Source organism: Betta splendens, chromosome 13 (assembly GCF_900634795.4).
Source record: "Betta splendens chromosome 13, fBetSpl5.4, whole genome shotgun sequence".
Classification (NCBI taxonomy): domain Eukaryota; kingdom Metazoa; phylum Chordata; class Actinopteri; order Anabantiformes; family Osphronemidae; genus Betta; species Betta splendens.
Genome location: NC_040893.2, coordinates 9,303,260 through 9,325,846, shown reverse-complemented (window position 1 = coordinate 9,325,846; position 22,587 = coordinate 9,303,260). Strand labels below are relative to the sequence as shown.

The window sequence follows — 22,587 nt, the reverse complement described above, 5'->3', positions numbered from 1 at the left end:
ACCAAATATGTTCTCATCATAGAGTTTGAGTTGTTTTTAGCCATGTAAATGATATATCCTAAGAAACTGACAGCCCTGGTGCGCCAGCCAGGCTGTTCATGTGCTTGTCCGCATCCTGGTCTGTGAATTCCAATGCAGAGCCGGTACAAGTACATGAACATGCAACTAAAACCATGATGGGCAGTTTACTGATTGACCAATTATCTGGCAAACTGCCTGCAAGACAGGTTTTTGGGCTTAAAAAACAGTCCCTGGTGGTCTAGTGGCTAGGATTCGGCGCTTTCACCGCCGCGGCCCGGGTTCGATTCCCGGTCAGGGAACAGCTTTCTTTACATACACACCTGTTGTGTAGCAACAAATACATTTGTTACTTCCCTAATTAAATTCTTATACTACTTTTACTTCAGAAGTGATCTCCACACGCTGCACATTGCTTTCATTCACTTTGTGTAGAGATCAGTCATTAATAGAGTACCATATCTCATTAACCAAATATGTTCTCATCATAGAGTTTGAGTTGTTTTTAGCCATGTAAATGATATATCCTAAGAAAGTGACAGCCATGGTGCGCCAGCCAGGCTGTTCATGTGCTTGTCCGCATCCTGGCCTGTAAATTCCAATGGACAGCCGGTCCAGTACGTAAACATGCAGGCAGTGACCTGATTAACCAATTATCTGGCAAACTGCCTGCAAGGCAGGTTTTTGGGTTAAAAAAACAGTCCCTGGTGGTCTAGTGGCTAGGATTCGGCGCTCTCACCGCCGCGGCCCGGGTTCGATTCCCGGTCAGGGAACAGCTTTCTTTACATACACACCTGTTGTGTAGCAAAAAATACATTTGTTACTTCCTTTCATAAATCCTTATTATACTTTTACTTCAGAAGTGATATCCACACGCTGCATATTGCTTTCATTCACTTTGTGTAGATCAGTCATTAATAGAGTACCATATCTCATTAACCAAATATGTTCTCATCATAGAGTTTGAGTTGTTTTTAGCCATGTAAATGATATATCCTAAGAAAGTGACAGGCCTGGTGCGCCAGCCAGGGTGTTCATGTGCTTGTCCGCATCCTGGCCTGTGAATTCCAATGCAGAGCCGGTACAAGTACATGAACATGCAACTAAAACCATGATGGGCAGTTTACTGATTGACCAATTATCTGGCAAACTGCCTGCAAGGGAGGTTTTTGGGCTGAAAAACCAGTCCCTGGTGGTCTAGTGGCTAGGATTCGGCGCTTTCACCGCCGCGGCCCGGGTTCGATTCCCGGTCAGGGAACAGCTTTCTTTACATACACACCTGTTGTGTAGCAAAAAATACATTTGTTACTTCCTTAATTAAATTCTTAAACTACTTTTACTCCAGAAGTGATCTCCACACGCTGCACATTGCTTTCATTCACTTTGTGTAGAGATCAGTCATTAATAGAGTACCATATCTCATTAACCAAATATGTTCTCATCATAGAGTTTGAGTTGTTTTTAGCCATGTAAATGATATATCCTAAGAAAGTGACAGCCCTGGTGCGCCAGCCAGGATGTTCATGTGCTTGTCCGCATCCTGGTCTGTGAATTCCAATGGACAGCCGGTCCAGTACGTAAACATGCAGGCGGTAACCTGATTAACCAAATATTGGACAAACTGCGTGCAAGGCAGGTTTTTCAGCCAAAAAACAGTCCCTGGTGGTCTAGTGGCTAGGATTCGGCGCTCTCACCGCCGCGGCCCGGGTTCGATTCCCGGTCAGGGAACAAATTTCTTCACATACACAACTGTTGTGTAACAATAAATACATTTGCTACTTCCTTTCATAAATCCTTACTATACTTTTACTTCAGAAGTGATCTCCACACGCTGCACATTGCTTTCATTCACTTTGTGTAGAGATCAGTCATTAATAGAGTACCATATCTCATTAACCAAATATGTTTTCATTGTAGAGTTTGAGTTGTTTTTAGCCATGTAAATGATATATCCTAAGAAAGTGACAGCCATGGTGCGCCAGCCAGACTGTTCATGTGCTTGTCCGCATCCTGGCCTGTAAATTCCAATGGACAGCCGGTCCAGTACGTAAACATGCAGGCAGTGACCTGATTAACCAATTATCTGGCAAACTGCCTGCAAGGCAGGTTTTTGGGTTAAAAAAACAGTCCCTGGTGCTCTAGTGGCTAGGATTCGGCGCTCTCACCGCCGCGGCCCGGGTTTGATTCCCGGTCAGGGAACAACTTTCTTTACATACACAACTGTTGTGTAGCAAAGAATACATTTGTTACTTCCTTCCTACATGTACTTTTACTTCAGAAGTGATCTCCACACGCTGCACATTGCTTTCCTTCATTTTGTGTAGAGATCAGTCATTAATAGAGTACCATACCTCATTAACCAAATATGTTTTCATTGTAGAGTTTGAGTTGTTTTTAGCCATGTAAATGATATATCCTAAGAAAGTGACAGCCATGGTGCGCCAGCCAGGCTGTTCATGTGCTTGTCCGCATCCTGACCTGTGAATTCCAATGCAGAGCCGGTACAAGTACAGTACATGAACATGCAACTAAAACCATGATGGGCAGTTTACTGATTGACCAATTATCTGGCAAACTGCCTGCAAGACAGGTTTTTGGGCTTAAAAAACAGTCCCTGGTGGTCTAGTGGCTAGGATTCGGCGCTTTCACAGCCGCGGCCCGGGTTCGATTCCCGGTCAGGGAACAGCTTTCTTTACATACACACCTGTTGTGTAGCAACAAATACATTTGTTACTTCCCTAATTAAATTCTTATACTACTTTTACTCCAGAAGTGATCTCCACACGCTGCACATTGCTTTCATTCACTTTGTGTAGAGATCAGTCATTAATAGAGTACCATATCTCATTAACCAAATATGTTCTCATCATAGAGTTTGAGTTGTTTTTAGCCATGTAAATGATATATCCTAAGAAAGTGACAGGCCTGGTGCGCCAGCCAGGGTGTTCAAGTGCTTGTCCGCATCCTGGCCTGTGAATTCCATTGCACAGCCGGTCCAGTACGTAAACATGCAAGCAGTGACCTGATTAACCAAATATCGGAACAAACTGCCTGCAGGACAGGTTTTTGGGCTAAAAAACCAGTCCCTGGTGGTCTAGTGGCTAGGATTCGGCGCTCTCACCGCCGCGGCCCGGGTTCGATTCCCGGTCAGGGAACAGCTTTCTTTACATACACACCTGTTGTGTAGCAAAAAATACATTTGTTACTTCCTTAATTAAATTCTTATACTACTTTTACTCCAGAAGTGATCTCCACACGCTGCACATTGCTTTCATTCACTTTGTGTAGAGATCAGTCATTAATAGAGTACCATATCTCATTAACCAAATATGTTCTCATCATAGAGTTTGAGTTGTTTTTAGCCATGTAAATGATATATCCTAAGAAACTGACAGCCCTGGTGCGCCAGCCAGGCTGTTCATGTGCTTGTCCGCATCCTGGTCTGTGAATTCCAATGCAGAGCCGGTACAAGTACATGAACATGCAACTAAAACCATGATGGGCAGTTTACTGATTGACCAATTATCTGGCAAACTGCCTGCAAGACAGGTTTTTGGGTTAAAAAAACAGTCCCTGGTGGTCTAGTGGCTAGGATTCGGCGCTTTCACCGCCGCGGCCCGGGTTCGATTCCCGGTCAGGGAACAGCTTTCTTTACATACACACCTGTTGTGTAGCAACAAATACATTTGTTACTTCCCTAATTAAATTCTTATACTACTTTTACTTCAGAAGTGATCTCCACACGCTGCACATTGCTTTCATTCACTTTGTGTAGAGATCAGTCATTAATAGAGTACCATATCTCATTAACCAAATATGTTCTCATCATAGAGTTTGAGTTGTTTTTAGCCATGTAAATGATATATCCTAAGAAAGTGACAGCCATGGTGCGCCAGCCAGGCTGTTCATGTGCTTGTCCGCATCCTGGCCTGTAAATTCCAATGGACAGCCGGTCCAGTACGTAAACATGCAGGCAGTGACCTGATTAACCAATTATCTGGCAAACTGCCTGCAAGGCAGGTTTTTGGGTTAAAAAAACAGTCCCTGGTGGTCTAGTGGCTAGGATTCGGCGCTCTCACCGCCGCGGCCCGGGTTCGATTCCCGGTCAGGGAACAGCTTTCTTTACATACACACCTGTTGTGTAGCAAAAAATACATTTGTTACTTCCTTTCATAAATCCTTATTATACTTTTACTTCAGAAGTGATATCCACACGCTGCATATTGCTTTCATTCACTTTGTGTAGATCAGTCATTAATAGAGTACCATATCTCATTAACCAAATATGTTCTCATCATAGAGTTTGAGTTGTTTTTAGCCATGTAAATGATATATCCTAAGAAAGTGACAGGCCTGGTGCGCCAGCCAGGGTGTTCATGTGCTTGTCCGCATCCTGGCCTGTGAATTCCAATGCAGAGCCGGTACAAGTACATGAACATGCAACTAAAACCATGATGGGCAGTTTACTGATTGACCAATTATCTGGCAAACTGCCTGCAAGGGAGGTTTTTGGGCTGAAAAACCAGTCCCTGGTGGTCTAGTGTCTAGGATTCGGCGCTTTCACCGCCGCGGCCCGGGTTCGATTCCCGGTCAGGGAACAGCTTTCTTTACATACACACCTATTGTGTAGCAAAAAATACATTTGTTACTTCCTTAATTAAATTCTTAAACTACTTTTACTCCAGAAGTGATCTCCACACGCTGCACATTGCTTTCATTCACTTTGTGTAGAGATCAGTCATTAATAGAGTACCATATCTCATTAACCAAATATGTTCTCATCATAGAGTTTGAGTTGTTTTTAGCCATGTAAATGATATATCCTAAGAAAGTGACAGCCCTGGTGCGCCAGCCAGGATGTTCATGTGCTTGTCCGCATCCTGGTCTGTGAATTCCAATGGACAGCCGGTCCAGTACGTAAACATGCAGGCGGTAACCTGATTAACCAAATATTGGACAAACTGCGTGCAAGGCAGGTTTTTCAGCCAAAAAACAGTCCCTGGTGGTCTAGTGGCTAGGATTCGGCGCTCTCACCGCCGCGGCCCGGGTTCGATTCCCGGTCAGCGAACAAATTTCTTCACATACACAACTGTTGTGTAACAATAAATACATTTGCTACTTCCTTTCATAAATCCTTACTATACTTTTACTTCAGAAGTGATCTCCACACGCTGCACATTGCTTTCATTCACTTTGTGTAGAGATCAGTCATTAATAGAGTACCATATCTCATTAACCAAATATGTTTTCATTGTAGAGTTTGAGTTGTTTTTAGCCATGTAAATGATATATCCTAAGAAAGTGACAGCCATGGTGCGCCAGCCAGACTGTTCATGTGCTTGTCCGCATCCTGGCCTGTAAATTCCAATGGACAGCCGGTCCAGTACGTAAACATGCAGGCAGTGACCTGATTAACCAATTATCTGGCAAACTGCCTGCAAGGCAGGTTTTTGGGTTAAAAAAACAGTCCCTGGTGCTCTAGTGGCTAGGATTCGGCGCTCTCACCGCCGCGGCCCGGGTTTGATTCCCGGTCAGGGAACAACTTTCTTTACATACACAACTGTTGTGTAGCAAAGAATACATTTGTTACTTCCTTCCTACATGTACTTTTACTTCAGAAGTGATCTCCACACGCTGCACATTGCTTTCCTTCATTTTGTGTAGAGATCAGTCATTAATAGAGTACCATACCTCATTAACCAAATATGTTTTCATTGTAGAGTTTGAGTTGTTTTTAGCCATGTAAATGATATATCCTAAGAAAGTGACAGCCATGGTGCGCCAGCCAGGCTGTTCATGTGCTTGTCCGCATCCTGACCTGTGAATTCCAATGCAGAGCCGGTACAAGTACAGTACATGAACATGCAACTAAAACCATGATGGGCAGTTTACTGATTGACCAATTATCTGGCAAACTGCCTGCAAGACAGGTTTTTGGGCTTAAAAAACAGTCCCTGGTGGTCTAGTGGCTAGGATTCGGCGCTTTCACAGCCGCGGCCCGGGTTCGATTCCCGGTCAGGGAACAGCTTTCTTTACATACACACCTGTTGTGTAGCAACAAATACATTTGTTACTTCCCTAATTAAATTCTTATACTACTTTTACTCCAGAAGTGATCTCCACACGCTGCACATTGCTTTCATTCACTTTGTGTAGAGATCAGTCATTAATAGAGTACCATATCTCATTAACCAAATATGTTCTCATCATAGAGTTTGAGTTGTTTTTAGCCATGTAAATGATATATCCTAAGAAAGTGACAGGCCTGGTTCGCCAGCCAGGGTGTTCAAGTGCTTGTCCGCATCCTGGCCTGTGAATTCTATTGCACAGCCGGTCCAGTACGTAAACATGCAAGCAGTGACCTGATTAACCAAATATCGGAACAAACTGCCTGCAGGACAGGTTTTTGGGCTGAAAAACCAGTCCCTGGTGGTCTAGTGGCTAGGATTCGGCGCTCTCACCGCCGCGGCCCGGGTTCGATTCCCGGTCAGGGAACAGCTTTCTTTACATACACACCTGTTGTGTAGCAAAAAATACATTTGTTACTTCCTTTCATAAATCCTTATTATACTTTTACTTCAGAAGTGATATCCACACGCTGCATATTGCTTTCATTCACTTTGTGTAGAGATCAGTCATTAATAGAGTACCATATCTCATTAACCAAATATGTTCTCATCATAGAGTTTGAGTTGTTTTTAGCCATGTAAATGATATATCCTAAGAAAGTGACAGGCCTGGTGCGCCAGCCAGGGTGTTCATGTGCTTGTCCGCATCCTGGCCTGTGAATTCCAATGCAGAGCCGGTACAAGTACATGAACATGCAACTAAAACCATGATGGGCAGTTTACTGATTGACCAATTATCTGGCAAACTGCCTGCAAGGGAGGTTTTTAGGCTGAAAAACCAGTCCCTGGTGGTCTAGTGGCTAGGATTCGGCGCTTTCACCGCCGCGGCCCGGGTTCGATTCCCGGTCAGGGAACAGCTTTCTTTACATACACACCTGTTGTGTAGCAAAAAATACATTTGTTACTTCCTTAATTAAATTCTTATACTACTTTTACTCCAGAAGTGATCTCCACACGCTGCACATTGCTTTCATTCACTTTGTGTAGAGATCAGTCATTAATAGAGTACCATATCTCATTAACCAAATATGTTCTCATCATAGAGTTTGAGTTGTTTTTAGCCATGTAAATGATATATCCTAAGAAAGTGACAGCCCTGGTTCGCCAGCCAGGATGTTCATGTGCTTGTCCGCATCCTGGTCTGTGAATTCCAATGGACAGCCGGTCCAGTACGTAAACATGCAGGCGGTATCCTGATTAACCAAATATTGGACAAACTGCGTGCAAGGCAGGTTTTTCAGCTAAAAAACATTCCCTGGTGGTCTAGTGGCTAGGATTCGGCGCTCTCACCGCCGCCGCCCGGGTTCAATTCCCGGTCAGGGAACAAATTTCTTCACATACACAACTGTTGTGTAACAATAAATACATTTGCTACTTCCTTTCATAAATCCTTACTATCCTTTTACTTCAGAAGTGATCTCCACACGCTGCACATTGCTTTCATTCACTTTGTGTAGAGATCAGTCATTAATAGAGTACCATATCTCATTAACCAAATATGTTTTCATTGTAGAGTTTGAGTTGTTTTTAGCCATGTAAATGATATTTCCTAAGAAAGTGACAGCCATGGTGCGCCAGCCAGGCTGTTCATGTGCTTGTCCGCATCCTGACCTGTGAATTCCAATGCAGAGCCGGTACAAGTACATGAACATGCAACTAAAACCATGATGGGCAGTTTACTGATTGACCAATTATCTGGCAAACTGCCTGCAAGACAGGTTTTTGGGCTGAAAAAACAGTCCCTGGTGGTCTAGTGGCTAGGATTCGGCGCTTTCACCGCCGCGGCCCGGGTTCGATTCCCGGTCAGGGAACAGCTTTCTTTACATACACACCTGTTGTGTAGCAACAAATACATTTGTTACTTCCCTAATTAAATTCTTATACTACTTTTACTCCAGAAGTGATCTCCACACGCTGCACATTGCTTTCATTCACTTTGTGTAGAGATCAGTCATTAATAGAGTACCATATCTCATTAACCAAATATGTTCTCATCATAGAGTTTGAGTTGTTTTTAGCCATGTAAATGATATATCCTAAGAAAGTGACAGGCCTGGTGCGCCAGCCAGGGTGTTCAAGTGCTTGTCCGCATCCTGGCCTGTGAATTCCATTGCACAGCCGGTCCAGTACGTAAACATGCAAGCAGTGACCTGATTAACCAAATATCGGAACAAACTGCCTGCAGGACAGGTTTTTGGGCTGAAAAACCAGTCCCTGGTGGTCTAGTGGCTAGGATTCGGCGCTCTAACCGCCGCGGCCCGGGTTCGATTCCCGGTCAGGGAACAGCTTTCTTTACATACACAACTGTTGTGTAGCAAAAAATACATTTGTTACTTCCTTTCATAAATCCTTACTATACTTTTACTTCAGAAGTGATCTCCACACGCTGCACATTGCTTTCATTCACTTTGTGTAGAGATCAGTCATTAATAGAGTACCATATCTCATTAACCAAATATGTTTTCATTGTAGAGTTTGAGTTGTTTTTAGCCATGTAAATGATATATCCTAAGAAAGTGACAGCCATGGTGCGCCAGCCAGACTGTTCATGTGCTTGTCCGCATCCTGGCCTGTAAATTCCAATGGACAGCCGGTCCAGTACGTAAACATGCAGGCAGTGACCTGATTAACCAATTATCTGGCAAACTGCCTGCAAGGCAGGTTTTTGGGTTAAAAAAACAGTCCCTGGTGGTCTAGTGGCTAGGATTCGGCGCTCTCACCGCCGCGGCCCGGGTTCGATTCCCGGTCAGGGAACAACTTTCTTTACATACACAACTGTTGTGTAGCAATGAATACATTTGTTACTTCCTTCCTACATGTACTTTTACTTCAGAAGTGATCTCCACACGCTGCACATTGCTTTCATTCACTTTGTGTAGAGATCAGTCACTTTGTGTAGAGATCAGATTACTTCAGAAGTGATCTCCACACGCTGCACATTGCTTTCATTCACTTTGTGTAGAGATCAGTCATTAATAGAGTACCATATCTCATTAACCAAATATCGGAACAAACTGCCTGCAGGACGGGTTTTTGGGTTAAAAAAACAGTCCCTGGTGGTCTAGTGGCTAGGATTCGGCGCTCTCACCGCCGCGGCCTGGGTTCGATTCCCGGTCAGGGAACAACTTTCTTTACATACACAACTGTTGTGTAACAATAAATACATTTGTTACTTCCCTAATTAAATTCTTATACTACTTTTACTTTAGAAACGATGGCCACATGCTGTGCATTGCTTTCATTCGCTTTGTGTAAAGTTCAGTCATTAATAGAATACCATACCTCATGCACCAAATATGTTCTCATCATAGAGTTTGAGTTGTTTTTAGCCATGTAAATGATATATCCTAAGAAAGTGACAGCCATGGTGCGCCAGCCAGGGTGTTCATGTGCTTGTCCGCATCCTGGCCTGTAAATTCCAATGGACAGCCGGTCCAGTACGTAAACATGCAGGCAGTGACCTGATTAACCAATTATCTGGCAAACTGCCTGCAAGGCAGGTTTTTGGGTTAAAAAAACAGTCCCTGGTGGTCTAGTGGCTAGGATTCGGCGCTCTCACCGCCGCGGCCCGGGTTCGATTCCCGGTCAGGGAACAACTTTCTTTACATACACAACTGTTGTGTAGCAAAGAATACATTTGTTACTTCCTTCCTACATGTACTTTTACTTCAGAAGTGATCTCCACACGCTGCACATTGCTTTCATTCACTTTGTGTAGAGATCAGTCATTAATAGAGTACCATATCTCATTAACCAAATATGTTTTCATTATAGGGTTTGAATTGTTTTTAGCCATGTAAATGATATATCCTAAGAAAGTGACAGCCATGGTGCGCCAGCCAGGCTGTTCATGTGCTTGTCCGCATCCTGACCTGTGAATTCCAATGCAGAGCCGGTACAAGTACATGAACATGCAACTAAAACCATGATGGGCAGTTTACTGATTGACCAATTATCTGGCAAACTGCCTGCAAGACAGGTTTTTGGGCTTAAAAAACAGTCCCTGGTGGTCTAGTGGCTAGGATTCGGCGCTTTCACCGCCGCGGCCCGGGTTCGATTCCCGGTCAGGGAACAGCTTTCTTTACATACACACCTGTTGTGTAGCAACAAATACATTTGTTACTTCCCTAATTAAATTCTTATACTACTTTTACCTTAGAAATGATGGCCACATGCTGTGCATTGCTTTCATTCGCTTTGTGTAAAGTTCAGTCATTAATAGAATACCATACCTCATGCACCAAATATGTTCTCATCATAGAGTTTGAGTTGTTTTTAGCCATGTAAATGTAATATCCTAAGAAAGTGACAGCCCTGGTGCGCCAGCCAGGATGTTCATGTGCTTGTCCGCATCCTGGCCTGTGAATTCCAATGCAGAGCCGGTACAAGTACATGAACATGCAACTAAAACCATGATGGGCAGTTTACTGATTGACCAATTATCTGGCAAACTGCCTGCAAGACAGGTTTTTGGGCTTAAAAAACAGTCCCTGGTGGTCTAGTGGCTAGGATTCGGCGCTTTCACCGCCGCGGCCCGGGTTCGATTCCCGGTCAGGGAACAGCTTTCTTTACATACACACCTGTTGTGTAGCAAAAAATACATTTGTTACTTCCTTAATTAAATTCTTAAACTACTTTTACTCCAGAAGTGATCTCCACACGCTGCACATTGCTTTCATTCACTTTGTGTAGAGATCAGTCATTAATAGAGTACCATATCTCATTAACCAAATATGTTCTCATCATAGAGTTTGAGTTGTTTTTAGCCATGTAAATGATATATCCTAAGAAAGTGACAGCCCTGGTGCGCCAGCCAGGATGTTCATGTGCTTGTCCGCATCCTGGTCTGTGAATTCCAATGGACAGCCGGTCCAGTACGTAAACATGCAGGCGGTAACCTGATTAACCAAATATTGGACAAACTGCGTGCAAGGCAGGTTTTTCAGCCAAAAAACAGTCCCTGGTGGTCTAGTGGCTAGGATTCGGCGCTTTCACCGCCGCGGCCCGGGTTCGGTTCCCGGTCAGGGAACAGCTTTCTTTACATACACACCTGTTGTGTAGCAACAAATACATTTGTTACTTCCCTAATTAAATTCTTATACTACTTTTACTCCAGAAGTGATCTCCACACGCTGCACATTGCTTTCATTCACTTTGTGTAGAGATCAGTCATTAATAGAGTACCATATCTCATTAACCAAATATGTTCTCATCATAGAGTTTGAGTTGTTTTTAGCCATGTAAATGATATATCCTAAGAAAGTGACAGGCCTGGTGCGCCAGCCAGGGTGTTCAAGTGCTTGTCCGCATCCTGGCCTGTGAATTCCATTGCACAGCCGGTCCAGTACGTAAACATGCAAGCAGTGACCTGATTAACCAAATATCGGAACAAACTGCCTGCAGGACAGGTTTTTGGGCTGAAAAACCAGTCCCTGGTGGTCTAGTGGCTAGGATTCGGCGCTTTCACCGCCGCGGCCCGGGTTCGATTCCCGGTCAGGGAACAGCTTTCTTTACATACACAACTGTTGTGTAGCAAAAAATACATTTGTTACTTCCTTTCATAAATCCTTACTATACTTTTACTTCAGAAGTGATCTCCACACGCTGCACATTGCTTTCATTCACTTTGTGTAGAGATCAGTCATTAATAGAGTACCATATCTCATTAACCAAATATGTTTTCATTGTAGAGTTTGAGTTGTTTTTAGCCATGTAAATGATATATCCTAAGAAAGTGACAGCCATGGTGCGCCAGCCAGGCTGTTCATGTGCTTGTCCGCATCCTGGCCTGTAAATTCCAATGGACAGCCTGTCCCAGTACGTAAACATGCAGGCAGTGACCTGATTAACCAATTATCTGGCAAACTGCCTGCAAGGCAGGTTTTTGGGTTAAAAGAACAGTCCCTGGTGGTCTAGTGGCTAGGATTCGGCGCTCTCACCGCCGCGGCCCGAGTTCGATTCCCGGTCAGGGAACAACTTTCTTTACACACACAACTGTTGTGTAGCAAAGAATACATTTGTTACTTCCTTCCTACATGTACTTTTACTTCAGAAGTGATCTCCACACGTTGCACATTGCTTTCATTCACTTTGTGTAGAGATCAGTCATTAATAGAGTACCATATCTCATTAACCAAATATGTTTTCATTGTAGAGTTTGAGTTGTTTTTAGCCATGTAAATGATATATCCTAAGAAAGTGACAGCCATTGTGCGCCAGCCAGGCTGTTCATGTGCTTGTCCGCATCCTGACCTGTGAATTCCAATGCAGAGCCGGTACAAGTACATGAACATGCAACTAAAACCATGATGGGCAGTTTACTGATTGACCAATTATCCGGCAAACTGCCTGCAAGACAGGTTTTTGGGCTTAAAAAACAGTCCCTGGTGGTCTAGTGGCTAGGATTCGGCGCTTTCACCGCCGCAGCCCGGGTTCGATTCCCGGTCAGGGAACAGCTTTCTTTACATACACACCTGTTGTGTAGCAACAAATACATTTGTTACTTCCCTAATTAAATTCTTATACTACTTTTACTCCAGAAGTGATCTCCACACGCTGCACATTGCTTTCATTCACTTTGTGTAGAGATCAGTCATTAATAGAGTACCATAACTTATTAACCAAATATGTTCTCATCATAGAGTTTGAGTTGTTTTTAGCCATGTAAATGATATATCCTAAGAAAGTGACAGGCCTGGTGCGCCAGCCAGGGTGTTCAAGTGCTTGTCCGCATCCTGGCCTGTGAATTCCATTGCACAGCCGGTCCAGTACGTAAACATGCAAGCAGTGACCTGATTAACCAAATATCGGAACAAACTGCCTGCAGGACAGGTTTTTGGGCTGAAAAACCAGTCCCTGGTGGTCTAGTGGCTAGGATTCGGCGCTCTCACCGCCGCGGCCCGGGTTCGATTCCCGGTCAGGGAACAGCTTTCTTTACATACACAACTGTTGTGTAGCAAAAAATACATTTGTTACTTCCTTTCATAAATCCTTACTATACTTTTACTTCAGAAGTGATCTCCACACGCTGCACATTGCTTTCATTCACTTTGTGTAGAGATCAGTCATTAATAGAGTACCATATCTCATTAACCAAATATGTTTTCATTGTAGAGTTTGAGTTGTTTTTAGCCATGTAAATGATATATCCTAAGAAAGTGACAGCCATGGTGCGCCAGCCAGACTGTTCATGTGCTTGTCCGCATCCTGGCCTGTAAATTCCAATGGACAGCCGGTCCAGTACGTAAACATGCAGGCAGTGACCTGATTAACCAATTATCTGGCAAACTGCCTGCAAGGCAGGTTTTTGGGAAAAAAAAACAGTCCCTGGTGGTCTAGTGGCTAGGATTCGGCGCTCTCACCGCCGCGGCCCGGGTTCGATTCCCGGTCAGGGAACAACTTTCTTTACACACACAACTGTTGTGTAGCAAAGAATACATTTGTTACTTCCTTCCTACATGTACTTTTACTTCAGAAGTGATCTCCACACGCTGCACATTGCTTTCATTCACTTTGTGTAGAGATCAGTCATTAATAGAGTACCATATCTCATTAACCAAATATGTTTTCATTGTAGAGTTTGAGTTGTTTTTAGCCATGTAAATGATATATCCTAAGAAAGTGACAGCCATGGTGCGCCAGCCAGGCTGTTCATGTGCTTGTCCGCATCCTGACCTGTGAATTCCAATGCAGAGCCGGTACAAGTACATGAACATGCAACTAAAACCATGATGGGCAGTTTACTGATTGACCAATTATCTGGCAAACTGCCTGCAAGACAGGTTTTTGGGCTTAAAAAACAGTCCCTGGTGGTCTAGTGGCTAGGATTCGGCGCTCTCACCGCCGCGGCCCGGGTTCGATTCCCGGTCAGGGAACAACTTTCTTTACATACACAACTGTTGTGTAGCAAAGAATACATTTGTTACTTCCTCCTACTTGTACTTTTACTTCAGAAGTGATCTCCACACGCTGCACATTGCTTTCATTCACTTTGTGTAGAGATCAGTCATTAATAGAGTACCATATCTCATTAACCAAATATGTTTTCATTGTAGAGTTTGAGTTGTTTTTAGCCATGTAAATGATATTTCCTAAGAAAGTGACAGCCATGGTGCGCCAGCCAGGCTGTTCATGTGCTTGTCCGCATCCTGACCTGTGAATTCCAAGCAGAAGGCGGTACAAGTACATGAACATGCACTAAAACCATGATGGGCAGTTTACTGATTGACCAATTATCTGGCAAAACTGCCTGCAACACAGGTTTTTGGGCTGAAAAAACAGTCCCTGGTGGTCTAGTGGCTGAGGATTCGGCGCTTTCACCGCCGCGGCCCGGGTTCGATTCCCGGTCAGGGAACAGGCTTTCTTTACATACACACCTGTTGTGTAGCAACAAATACATTTGTTACTTCCCTAATTAAATTCTTATACTACTTTTACTCCAGAAGTGATCTCCACACGCTGCACATTGCTTTCATTCACTTTGTGTAGAGATCAGTCATTAATAGAGTACCATATCTCATTAACCAAATATGTTCTCATCATAGAGTTTGAGTTGTTTTTAGCCATGTAAATGATATATCCTAAGAAAGTGACAGGCCTGGTGCGCCAGCCAGGGTGTTCAAGTGCTTGTCCGCATCCTGGCCTGTGAATTCCATTGCACAGCCGGTCCAGTACGTAAACATGCAAGCAGTGACCTGATTAACCAAATATCGGAACAAACTGCCTGCAGGACAGGTTTTTGGGCTGAAAATCCAGTCCCTGGTGGTCTAGTGGCTAGGATTCGGTGCTCTAACCGCCGCGGCCCGGGTTCGATTCCCGGTCAGGGAACAGCTTTCTTTACATACACAACTGTTGTGTAGGCAGAAAAATACAATTTGTTACTTCCTTTCATAAATCCTTACTATACTTTTACTTCAGAAGTGATCTCCACACGCTGCACATTGCTTTCATTCACTTTGTGTAGAGATCAGTCATTAATAGAGTACCATATCTCATTAACCAAATATGTTTCATTTAGAGTTTGAGTTGTTTTTAGCCATGTAAATGATATATCCTAAGAAAGTGACAGCCATGGTGCGCCAGCCAGACTGTTCATGTGCTTGTCCGCATCCTGGCCTGTAAATTCCAATGGACAGCCGGTCCAGTACGTAACATGCAGGCAGTGACCTGATTAACCAATTATCTGGCAAACTGCCTGCAAGGCAGGTTTTTGGGTTAAAAAACAGCCCTGGTGGTCTAGTGGCTAGGATTCGGCGCTCTCACCGCCGCGGCCCGGGTTCTATTCCCGGTCAGGGAACAACTTTCTTTACACACACAACTGTTGTGTAGCAACAGAAATACATTTGTTACTTCCTTCCTACATGTACTTTTACTTCAGAAGTGATCTCCACACGCTGCACATTGCTTTCATTCACTTTGTGTAGAGATCATCATTATAGAGTACCATATCTCATTAAACCAAATATGTTTTCATTGTAGAGGTTTGAGTTGTTTTTAGCCATGTAAATGATATATCCTAAGAAAGTGACAGCCATGGTGCGGCCAGCCCAGGCTGTTCATGTGCTTGTCCGCATCCTGAACCTGTGAATTCCAATGCAGAGCCGGTACAAGTACATGAACATGCAACTAAAACCATGATGGGCAGTTTACTCATTGACCAATTATCTGGCAAACTGCCTGCAAGACAGGTTTTTGGGCTTAAAAAACAGTCCCTGGTGGTCTAGTGGCTAGGATTCGGCGCTTTCACCGCCGCGGCCCGGGTTCGATTCCCGGTCAGGGAACAGCTTTCTTTACATACACACCTGTTGTGTAGCAACAAATACATTTGTTACTTCCCTAATTAAATTCTTATACTACTTTTACTCCAGAAAGTGATCTCCACACGCTGCACATTGCTTTCATTCACTTTGTGTAGAGATCAGTCATTAATAGAGTACCATATCTCATTAACCAAATATGTTTTCATTGTAGAGTTTGAGTTCTTTTTAGCCATGTAAATGATATATCCTAAGAAAGTGACAGCCATGGTGCGCCAGCCAGGCTGTTCATGTGCTTGTTCGCATCCTGATCCTGTGAATTCCAATGCGAGCCGGTACAAGTACATGAACATGCAACTAAACCATGATGGGCAGTTTACTGATGACCAATTATCTGGCAAACTGCCTGCAAGACAGGTTTTTGGGCTTAAAAAACAGTCCCTGGTGGTCTAGTGGCTAGGATTCGGCGCTTTCACCACCGCGGCCCGGGTTCGATTCCCGGTCAGGGAACAGCTTTCTTTACATACACACCTGTTGTGTAGCAACAAATACATTTGTTACTTCCCTAATTAAATTCTTATACTACTTTTACTCCAGAAGTGATCTCCACACGCTGCACATTGCTTTCATTCACTTTGTGTAGAGATCAGTCATTAATAGAGTACCATATCTCATTGACCAAATATGTTTTCATTGTAGAGTTTGAGTTGTTTTTAGCCATGTAAATGATATATCCTAAGAAAGTGACAGCCCTGGTGCGCCAGCCAGGGTGTTCAAGTGCTTGTCCGCATCCTGGCCTGTGAATTCCATTGCACAGCCGGTCCAGTACGTAAACATGCAAGCAGTGACCTGATTAACCAAATATCGGAACAAACTGCCTGCAGGACGGGTTTTTGGGTTAAAAAAACAGTCCCTCGTGGTCTAGTGGCTAGGATTCGGCGCTCTCACCGCCGCGGCCTGGGTTCGATTCCCGGTCAGGGAACAACTTTCTTTACATACACAACTGTTGTGTAACAATAAATACATTTGTTACTTCCCTAATTAAATTCTTATACTACTTTTACTTTAGAAACGATGGCCACATGCTGTGCATTGCTTTCATTCGGCTTGTGTAAGATTCAGTCATTAATAGAATACCATACCTCATGCACCAAATATGTTCTCATCATAGAGTTTGAGTTGTTTTTAGCCATGTAAATGATATATTCCTAAGAAGTGACAGCCACTGGTGCGCCAGCCAGGTGTTCAGTGCTTGTCCGCATCCTGGCCTGTGAATTCCAATGACAGCCGGTTCCCGTACGTAAACATGCAGCAGTGACTGATTAACCAATTATGGCAAACTGCCTGCAGCACGGTTTTTGGGTCTAAAAAAACAGTCCCCTAGTGGTCTAGTGCTAGGATTCGGCGCTCTACACGCCGCGTCCCGGGTTCGATTCCCGGTCAGGGAACACTTTCTTTACATACACAACTGTTGTGTACAAAGAATACATTTGTTACTGTCCTTCCTAATCATTAGCTTTTACTTTAGAAGTTGATATCCACACGCTGCACATTGCTTTCATTCACTTTGTGTAGAGATCAAGTCATTAATAGAGTCCATACTCATTAACCAAATTGTTTTCATCATGAGTTTGAAGTTGTTTTTAGGCCATGTAAATGGTATATTCCTAGAAAGTGACAGCCACTGGTGCGCCAGCAGGCTGTTCAGTGCTTGTCCGCATCCTGGCCTGTGAATTCCATGCAACCCGGTACAAGTACTGAACATGCAACACGGCTTTGACCTGATTAACCAATATCTGGCAAACTGCCTGCAAGACGGTTTTTGGGCTTAAAAACAACAGTCCCTGGTGGTCTAGTGGCTAGGATTTCGGCGCTTCACCGCCGCGGCCCGGGTTCGATTCCCGTGTCATGGGAGAACACTTTCTTTACATACACACCTGTTGTGTGAACAAATACATTTGTTACTTACCCTAATTAAATTCTTATAACTACTTTTACCTTCAGAATGATCACTCTGCTGCTTGCTTTCATTCACTTTGTGTAGAGATCAGTCCTTAATAGAGTACCATACTCTCATTAACCAAATATGTTCTCATCATAGAGTTTGAGTTGTTTTTAGCCATGTAAATGATATATCCTAAGAAAGTGACATCCCTGGTGCGCCAGCCAGGATGTTCATGTGCCTTGTCCGCATCCTGGCCGTGAATTCCATGCACAGCCGGTCCAGATACATAAAACATATGCAGTACTTGATTAACCAAATTGGACAACTGCGTGCAAGCAGGGTTTTTCAAGCAAAAAACAGTCCCTGGTGGTCTAGTGGCTAGGATTCGGCGCTCTCACCCACCGCCGCGGCCGGGTTCGATTCCCGGTCGGGAGAAATTTCTTTACATACACAACTGTTGTGTAAATAAATACATTTGCTACTTCCTTTCAATAAATCCTTACTATCTTTTACTTAGAAGTGATCTCCACACGCTGCATCTTCATTGCTTTCATTCACTTTGTGTAGAGATCAGTCATTAATAAGTACCATATCTCATTACCAAATATGTTTCATTCATAGAGTTTGAGTTGTTTTTAGCCATGTAAATGAATATCCTAAGAAGTGACAGCCCTGGTGCGCCAGCCAGGTGTCATAGTGCTTGTCCGCATCCTGCCTGTAAATTCCAATTGCCAGCCGGTCCAGTACGTAACATGCAAGCAGTGACTTGATTAACCAATATATCTGGCAAACTGCCTGCAAGGAGGTTTTGGGCTAAAAAAACGTCCCTGTGCCTAGTGGCTAGGATTCGGCGCTCTCATCACCGCCGCGGCCGTGTTTCGATCCGCGGTCAGGGACAAGCTTCTTTACATACACAACTGTTGTGTAAGCAAATAAATCAATTTGTTACTACTTCCTAAAATGTAACTTTTACTTCAGAAGTGATCATCCACACGCTGCAATTGCTTTCATTCATTTGTGTAGAGATCAGTCTTAATAGAGTACCATACTTCATAACTGCACCAATATGTTTTCATTCGTAGATTTGAGTTTGTTTTTAGCCATGTAAATATATATCCTAAGAAAGTGACAGCATGGTGCGCCAGCCAGGTGTTGTCAGTGCTTGTCCGCATCCTGGCCTGTGAATTCCATGCACAGCCGGTCGCATACGAACATGAACTAAACCATGATGGCAGTGACCTGATTACCAATTATACGGCAAACCTGCCTGCAGACAGGTTTTTGGGCTTAAAAAACAGTCCCTTGTGGCTATGGCTAGGATTCGGCGCGTCTCACCGCCCGCGGCCTGATTTCCCGTCAGGGAACAGCTTTCTTTACATACACACTGTTGTGTAGGACAATACATTTGTTACTACCCTAATTAAATTCTTATACTACTTTTACTCCAGAAGTGATCTCCACACGCTGCACATTGCTTTCATTCACTTTGTGTAGAGATCAGTCTTAATAGAGTACCATATCTCATTAACCAAATATGTTCTCATCATAGAGTTTGAGTTGTTTTTAGCCATGTAAATGATATATCCTAAGAAAGTGACGGCCCTGGTGCGCCAGCCCGGGTGTTCAGTGCTTGTCCGCATCCTGGCCTGTGAATTCCATTGCACAGCCGGTCCAGTACGTAACATGCAAGCAGTGACCTGATTAACCAATATCGGAACAACCTGCCGCAGGACAGGTTTTTTGGGCTGAAAACCAGTCCCTGGTGGTTCTAGTGGCTAGGATTCGGCGCTCTCACCAAGCCGCGGCCGGGTTCGATTCCCGGTCAGGGAACATCTTTCTTTACTACACAACTGTTGTGGTACAAATAAATACATTTGTTACTTCCTCATTAAATCTTATATACTTTACTTCAGAAGATATCCACCACGCTGCACATTGCTTTCATTCACTTTGTGTAGAGATCAGTCATAATAGAGTACCATATCTCATTAACTCAAATATGTTCTCATCATAAGTTTGAGTGTTTTTAGCCATGTAATAATATATATCTAAGAAAGTGACAGCCCTGGTGCGCCAGCCAGGGTGTTCATGTGCTTGTCCGCATCCTGGCCTGTGAATTCCCATGGACCGGTCCAGTACAATGACATGCAAACAAACATGATGGCAGTTTACTGATTGCCAATTACGGCAAACTGCCTGCAAGGAGGTTTTGGCTAAAACCAGTCCCTAGGTGTCTAGTGGCTAGGATTCGGCGCCTCACACCGCCGCGGCCCGGTTGATTCCCGGTCAGGGAACACTTTCTTTACATACACCAACTGTTGTGTACAAAAATACATTTGTTACTTCCCTAATTAATTCTTATCTACTTTTACTCAGAAGTGATCTCCACACGCTGCACATTGCTTTCATTCACTTTGTGTAGAGATCAGTCATAATAGAGTACTATCTCATTACCAAATATGTTCTCATCATAGAGTTTGAGTTGTTTTTAGCCATGTAAATGAATATCCTAAGAAAGTGACAGCCCTGGTGCGCCACCAGGATGTTCATGTGCTTGTCCGCATCCTGTCTGTGAATTCCAATGGACAGCCGGTCCAGTCGTAAACATGCAGGCGGTACCTGATTAACCAAATATTGGACAAACTGCGTGCAAGGCAGGTTTTCAGCTAAAAAAACATTCCCTGGTGGTCTAGTGGCTAGGTTCGGCGCTCTCACCGCCCGGCCCGGTTCGATCCGAGGGACAAATTTCTTCACATACACAACTGTTGTTGTAACAATAATACATTTGCTACTTTCTTTCATAATCCTTACTATACTTTTACTTCAGAAGTGATCTCCACACCGCTGCACATTGCTTTCATTCACTTTGTGTAAGATCAGTCATTAATAGAGTACCATATCTCATTAACAATATGTTTTCATTGTAGAGTTTGATTGTTGTTTTTAGCCATGTAAATATATATCCTAAGAAAGTGACAGCCATGGTCGCCAGCCAGACGTTCATGTGCTTGTCCGCATCCTGGCCTGTAAATTCCAATGGACAGCCGGTCCAGTACGTAACATGCAGGCAGTGACCTTGATTAACCAATTATCTGGCAAACTGCCTGCAAGGCAGGTTTTTGGTTAAAAAACAGTCCTGTGTGGTCTCTAGTGGCTAGGATTCTGCGCTCTCACACCGCCGCGGCCCGGTTCGATTCCCGTCAGGGAACAACTTTCTTACATACACAACTGTTGTGTAGCAAGAATACATTTGTTACTCCTTCCTACATGTACTTTTACTTCAGAAGTGATCTCCACCACCTGCACATTGCTTTCATTTCACTTTGTGTAGAGATCAGTCCATTAATGAGTCATATCTTCATTAACCAAATATTTTTCATTGTAGGTTTGAGTTGTTTTTAGCCATGTAAATGATATTATCCTAAAAGTCAGCCTGGTGCGCCAGTCCAGGCTGTTCATGTGCTTGTCCGCATCCTGACCTGTGAATTCCAATGCAGAGGCCGGTACAAGTACATGAACATGCAACCTAAAACCATGATGGCATTTACTGATTGCCAATATCTGGCAACACTGCCTGCAAGACAGGTTTTTTTGGGCTTAAAAACATCCCTGGTGGTCTAGTGGCTAGGATTCGGCGCTTCTCACCCTCACGCCGCGGGTGTCGATTCCCGGTCAGGGAACGCTTTCTTTACATACACGAACCTTTGTGTAGGCACAAGATACTTGTTTACTTCTAATTAAATTCTTATATACTTTTACTCCAGAATGATTCCACACGCTGACACTTGCTTTCATTTCACTTTGGGTGTAGAGATCAGTCATTAATAGAGTACCATAATCGTCATTAACCAAATATGTTTCTCATCATAGAGTTTGAGTTGTTTTTAAGCCAGTGTAAATGATTATCCTAAAAGAGTGACAGGCCTGGTGCGCCAGCCAGGGTGTTCAAGTGCTTGTCCGCATCCTGGCCTGTAATTCCATTGCAGCCCGTCCAGTACGTAAACATGCACAGTGACCTGATTACCAAGATATCGGAACAAACTAAGCCTGCAGGGAACAGGTGTTTTGGGCTGCAAAACCAGTCCCTGGTGGTCTAGTGGCTAGGATTCGGCGCTCTCACCGCCGCGGCCCGGGTTCGATTCCCGTCATGTGAACAGCTTTCTTTACATACACAACTGTTGTGTAGCAAAAAATACATTTGTTACTCCTTCACTTAAAATTCTTATACTACTTTTACTTTCTAGAAGTGATCTCCACAGCTGCACATTGCTTTCATTCACTTTGTGTAGAATCAGTCATTAATAGAGTCCATATCTCATTACCAAATATTTTCTCATACATAGAGTTGAAGTTGTTTTTAAGCCATGTAAATGATATATCCTAAGAAGTGACAGCCCTGGTGCGCCAGCCGACTGTTCATGTGCTTGTCCGCTATCCTGCCTTAGAATTCCAATGGACAGTCCGGGTCCAGTACTAACATGCAGGGCATTACCTGAATTGACCAATTATCTGGCAACTGCGCTGCAAGGCAGGTTTTTGAAAAAACATTCCTGGTGGTCTAGTGGCTAGGATTCGGCGCTTCACTCACCGCCGCGGCCCGGGTTTCGATTCCCGGTCAGGGAACAAGCTTTCTTTAATCACACCACAACTGTTTGTGAAGCAACAATACATTTGTTTACTTCCTAATCCTACATGATACTTTTACTTCAGAAGTGATCTCCACACGCTGCACATTGCCTTC

General features: G+C 43.8%; 30 non-coding genes across 30 annotated transcripts; all 30 read left to right on the top strand.

Annotated features, from left to right (window-relative positions):
* The first annotated feature begins 248 nt into the window (after window positions 1–248).
* Window positions 249–320, top strand: trnae-uuc (transfer RNA glutamic acid (anticodon UUC)). The gene has a single exon. It is a non-coding gene; the product is annotated as a tRNA-Glu (tRNA).
* Window positions 321–719: 399 nt separating this feature from the next.
* Window positions 720–791, top strand: trnae-cuc (transfer RNA glutamic acid (anticodon CUC)). Its single transcript has one exon. It is a non-coding gene; the product is annotated as a tRNA-Glu (tRNA).
* A 413-nt stretch (window positions 792–1,204) lies between these two features.
* trnae-uuc (transfer RNA glutamic acid (anticodon UUC)) lies at window positions 1,205–1,276 on the top strand. The gene has a single exon. It is a non-coding gene; the product is annotated as a tRNA-Glu (tRNA).
* A 398-nt stretch (window positions 1,277–1,674) lies between these two features.
* On the top strand, window positions 1,675–1,746 carry trnae-cuc (transfer RNA glutamic acid (anticodon CUC)). Its single transcript has one exon. It is a non-coding gene; the product is annotated as a tRNA-Glu (tRNA).
* An 883-nt stretch (window positions 1,747–2,629) lies between these two features.
* Window positions 2,630–2,701, top strand: trnae-uuc (transfer RNA glutamic acid (anticodon UUC)). Its single transcript has one exon. It is a non-coding gene; the product is annotated as a tRNA-Glu (tRNA).
* A 400-nt stretch (window positions 2,702–3,101) lies between these two features.
* Window positions 3,102–3,173, top strand: trnae-cuc (transfer RNA glutamic acid (anticodon CUC)). Its single transcript has one exon. It is a non-coding gene; the product is annotated as a tRNA-Glu (tRNA).
* A 415-nt stretch (window positions 3,174–3,588) lies between these two features.
* On the top strand, window positions 3,589–3,660 carry trnae-uuc (transfer RNA glutamic acid (anticodon UUC)). Its single transcript has one exon. It is a non-coding gene; the product is annotated as a tRNA-Glu (tRNA).
* Window positions 3,661–4,059: 399 nt separating this feature from the next.
* On the top strand, window positions 4,060–4,131 carry trnae-cuc (transfer RNA glutamic acid (anticodon CUC)). Its single transcript has one exon. It is a non-coding gene; the product is annotated as a tRNA-Glu (tRNA).
* Window positions 4,132–4,544: 413 nt separating this feature from the next.
* trnae-uuc (transfer RNA glutamic acid (anticodon UUC)) lies at window positions 4,545–4,616 on the top strand. Its single transcript has one exon. It is a non-coding gene; the product is annotated as a tRNA-Glu (tRNA).
* Window positions 4,617–5,014: 398 nt separating this feature from the next.
* trnae-cuc (transfer RNA glutamic acid (anticodon CUC)) lies at window positions 5,015–5,086 on the top strand. Its single transcript has one exon. It is a non-coding gene; the product is annotated as a tRNA-Glu (tRNA).
* An 883-nt stretch (window positions 5,087–5,969) lies between these two features.
* trnae-uuc (transfer RNA glutamic acid (anticodon UUC)) lies at window positions 5,970–6,041 on the top strand. The gene has a single exon. It is a non-coding gene; the product is annotated as a tRNA-Glu (tRNA).
* A 400-nt stretch (window positions 6,042–6,441) lies between these two features.
* On the top strand, window positions 6,442–6,513 carry trnae-cuc (transfer RNA glutamic acid (anticodon CUC)). Its single transcript has one exon. It is a non-coding gene; the product is annotated as a tRNA-Glu (tRNA).
* Window positions 6,514–6,928: 415 nt separating this feature from the next.
* Window positions 6,929–7,000, top strand: trnae-uuc (transfer RNA glutamic acid (anticodon UUC)). Its single transcript has one exon. It is a non-coding gene; the product is annotated as a tRNA-Glu (tRNA).
* A 398-nt stretch (window positions 7,001–7,398) lies between these two features.
* On the top strand, window positions 7,399–7,470 carry trnae-cuc (transfer RNA glutamic acid (anticodon CUC)). The gene has a single exon. It is a non-coding gene; the product is annotated as a tRNA-Glu (tRNA).
* A 415-nt stretch (window positions 7,471–7,885) lies between these two features.
* On the top strand, window positions 7,886–7,957 carry trnae-uuc (transfer RNA glutamic acid (anticodon UUC)). Its single transcript has one exon. It is a non-coding gene; the product is annotated as a tRNA-Glu (tRNA).
* An 871-nt stretch (window positions 7,958–8,828) lies between these two features.
* Window positions 8,829–8,900, top strand: trnae-cuc (transfer RNA glutamic acid (anticodon CUC)). The gene has a single exon. It is a non-coding gene; the product is annotated as a tRNA-Glu (tRNA).
* A 296-nt stretch (window positions 8,901–9,196) lies between these two features.
* trnae-cuc (transfer RNA glutamic acid (anticodon CUC)) lies at window positions 9,197–9,268 on the top strand. The gene has a single exon. It is a non-coding gene; the product is annotated as a tRNA-Glu (tRNA).
* A 399-nt stretch (window positions 9,269–9,667) lies between these two features.
* Window positions 9,668–9,739, top strand: trnae-cuc (transfer RNA glutamic acid (anticodon CUC)). The gene has a single exon. It is a non-coding gene; the product is annotated as a tRNA-Glu (tRNA).
* A 407-nt stretch (window positions 9,740–10,146) lies between these two features.
* trnae-uuc (transfer RNA glutamic acid (anticodon UUC)) lies at window positions 10,147–10,218 on the top strand. Its single transcript has one exon. It is a non-coding gene; the product is annotated as a tRNA-Glu (tRNA).
* Window positions 10,219–10,633: 415 nt separating this feature from the next.
* Window positions 10,634–10,705, top strand: trnae-uuc (transfer RNA glutamic acid (anticodon UUC)). The gene has a single exon. It is a non-coding gene; the product is annotated as a tRNA-Glu (tRNA).
* A 398-nt stretch (window positions 10,706–11,103) lies between these two features.
* On the top strand, window positions 11,104–11,175 carry trnae-uuc (transfer RNA glutamic acid (anticodon UUC)). Its single transcript has one exon. It is a non-coding gene; the product is annotated as a tRNA-Glu (tRNA).
* Window positions 11,176–11,575: 400 nt separating this feature from the next.
* On the top strand, window positions 11,576–11,647 carry trnae-uuc (transfer RNA glutamic acid (anticodon UUC)). Its single transcript has one exon. It is a non-coding gene; the product is annotated as a tRNA-Glu (tRNA).
* Window positions 11,648–12,047: 400 nt separating this feature from the next.
* Window positions 12,048–12,119, top strand: trnae-cuc (transfer RNA glutamic acid (anticodon CUC)). Its single transcript has one exon. It is a non-coding gene; the product is annotated as a tRNA-Glu (tRNA).
* A 407-nt stretch (window positions 12,120–12,526) lies between these two features.
* Window positions 12,527–12,598, top strand: trnae-uuc (transfer RNA glutamic acid (anticodon UUC)). The gene has a single exon. It is a non-coding gene; the product is annotated as a tRNA-Glu (tRNA).
* Window positions 12,599–12,998: 400 nt separating this feature from the next.
* trnae-cuc (transfer RNA glutamic acid (anticodon CUC)) lies at window positions 12,999–13,070 on the top strand. Its single transcript has one exon. It is a non-coding gene; the product is annotated as a tRNA-Glu (tRNA).
* A 399-nt stretch (window positions 13,071–13,469) lies between these two features.
* trnae-cuc (transfer RNA glutamic acid (anticodon CUC)) lies at window positions 13,470–13,541 on the top strand. Its single transcript has one exon. It is a non-coding gene; the product is annotated as a tRNA-Glu (tRNA).
* A 407-nt stretch (window positions 13,542–13,948) lies between these two features.
* trnae-cuc (transfer RNA glutamic acid (anticodon CUC)) lies at window positions 13,949–14,020 on the top strand. Its single transcript has one exon. It is a non-coding gene; the product is annotated as a tRNA-Glu (tRNA).
* A 406-nt stretch (window positions 14,021–14,426) lies between these two features.
* On the top strand, window positions 14,427–14,499 carry trnae-uuc (transfer RNA glutamic acid (anticodon UUC)). Its single transcript has one exon. It is a non-coding gene; the product is annotated as a tRNA-Glu (tRNA).
* A 1,354-nt stretch (window positions 14,500–15,853) lies between these two features.
* On the top strand, window positions 15,854–15,925 carry trnae-uuc (transfer RNA glutamic acid (anticodon UUC)). The gene has a single exon. It is a non-coding gene; the product is annotated as a tRNA-Glu (tRNA).
* A 414-nt stretch (window positions 15,926–16,339) lies between these two features.
* trnae-uuc (transfer RNA glutamic acid (anticodon UUC)) lies at window positions 16,340–16,411 on the top strand. The gene has a single exon. It is a non-coding gene; the product is annotated as a tRNA-Glu (tRNA).
* The last annotated feature ends 6,176 nt before the right edge of the window (window positions 16,412–22,587 follow it).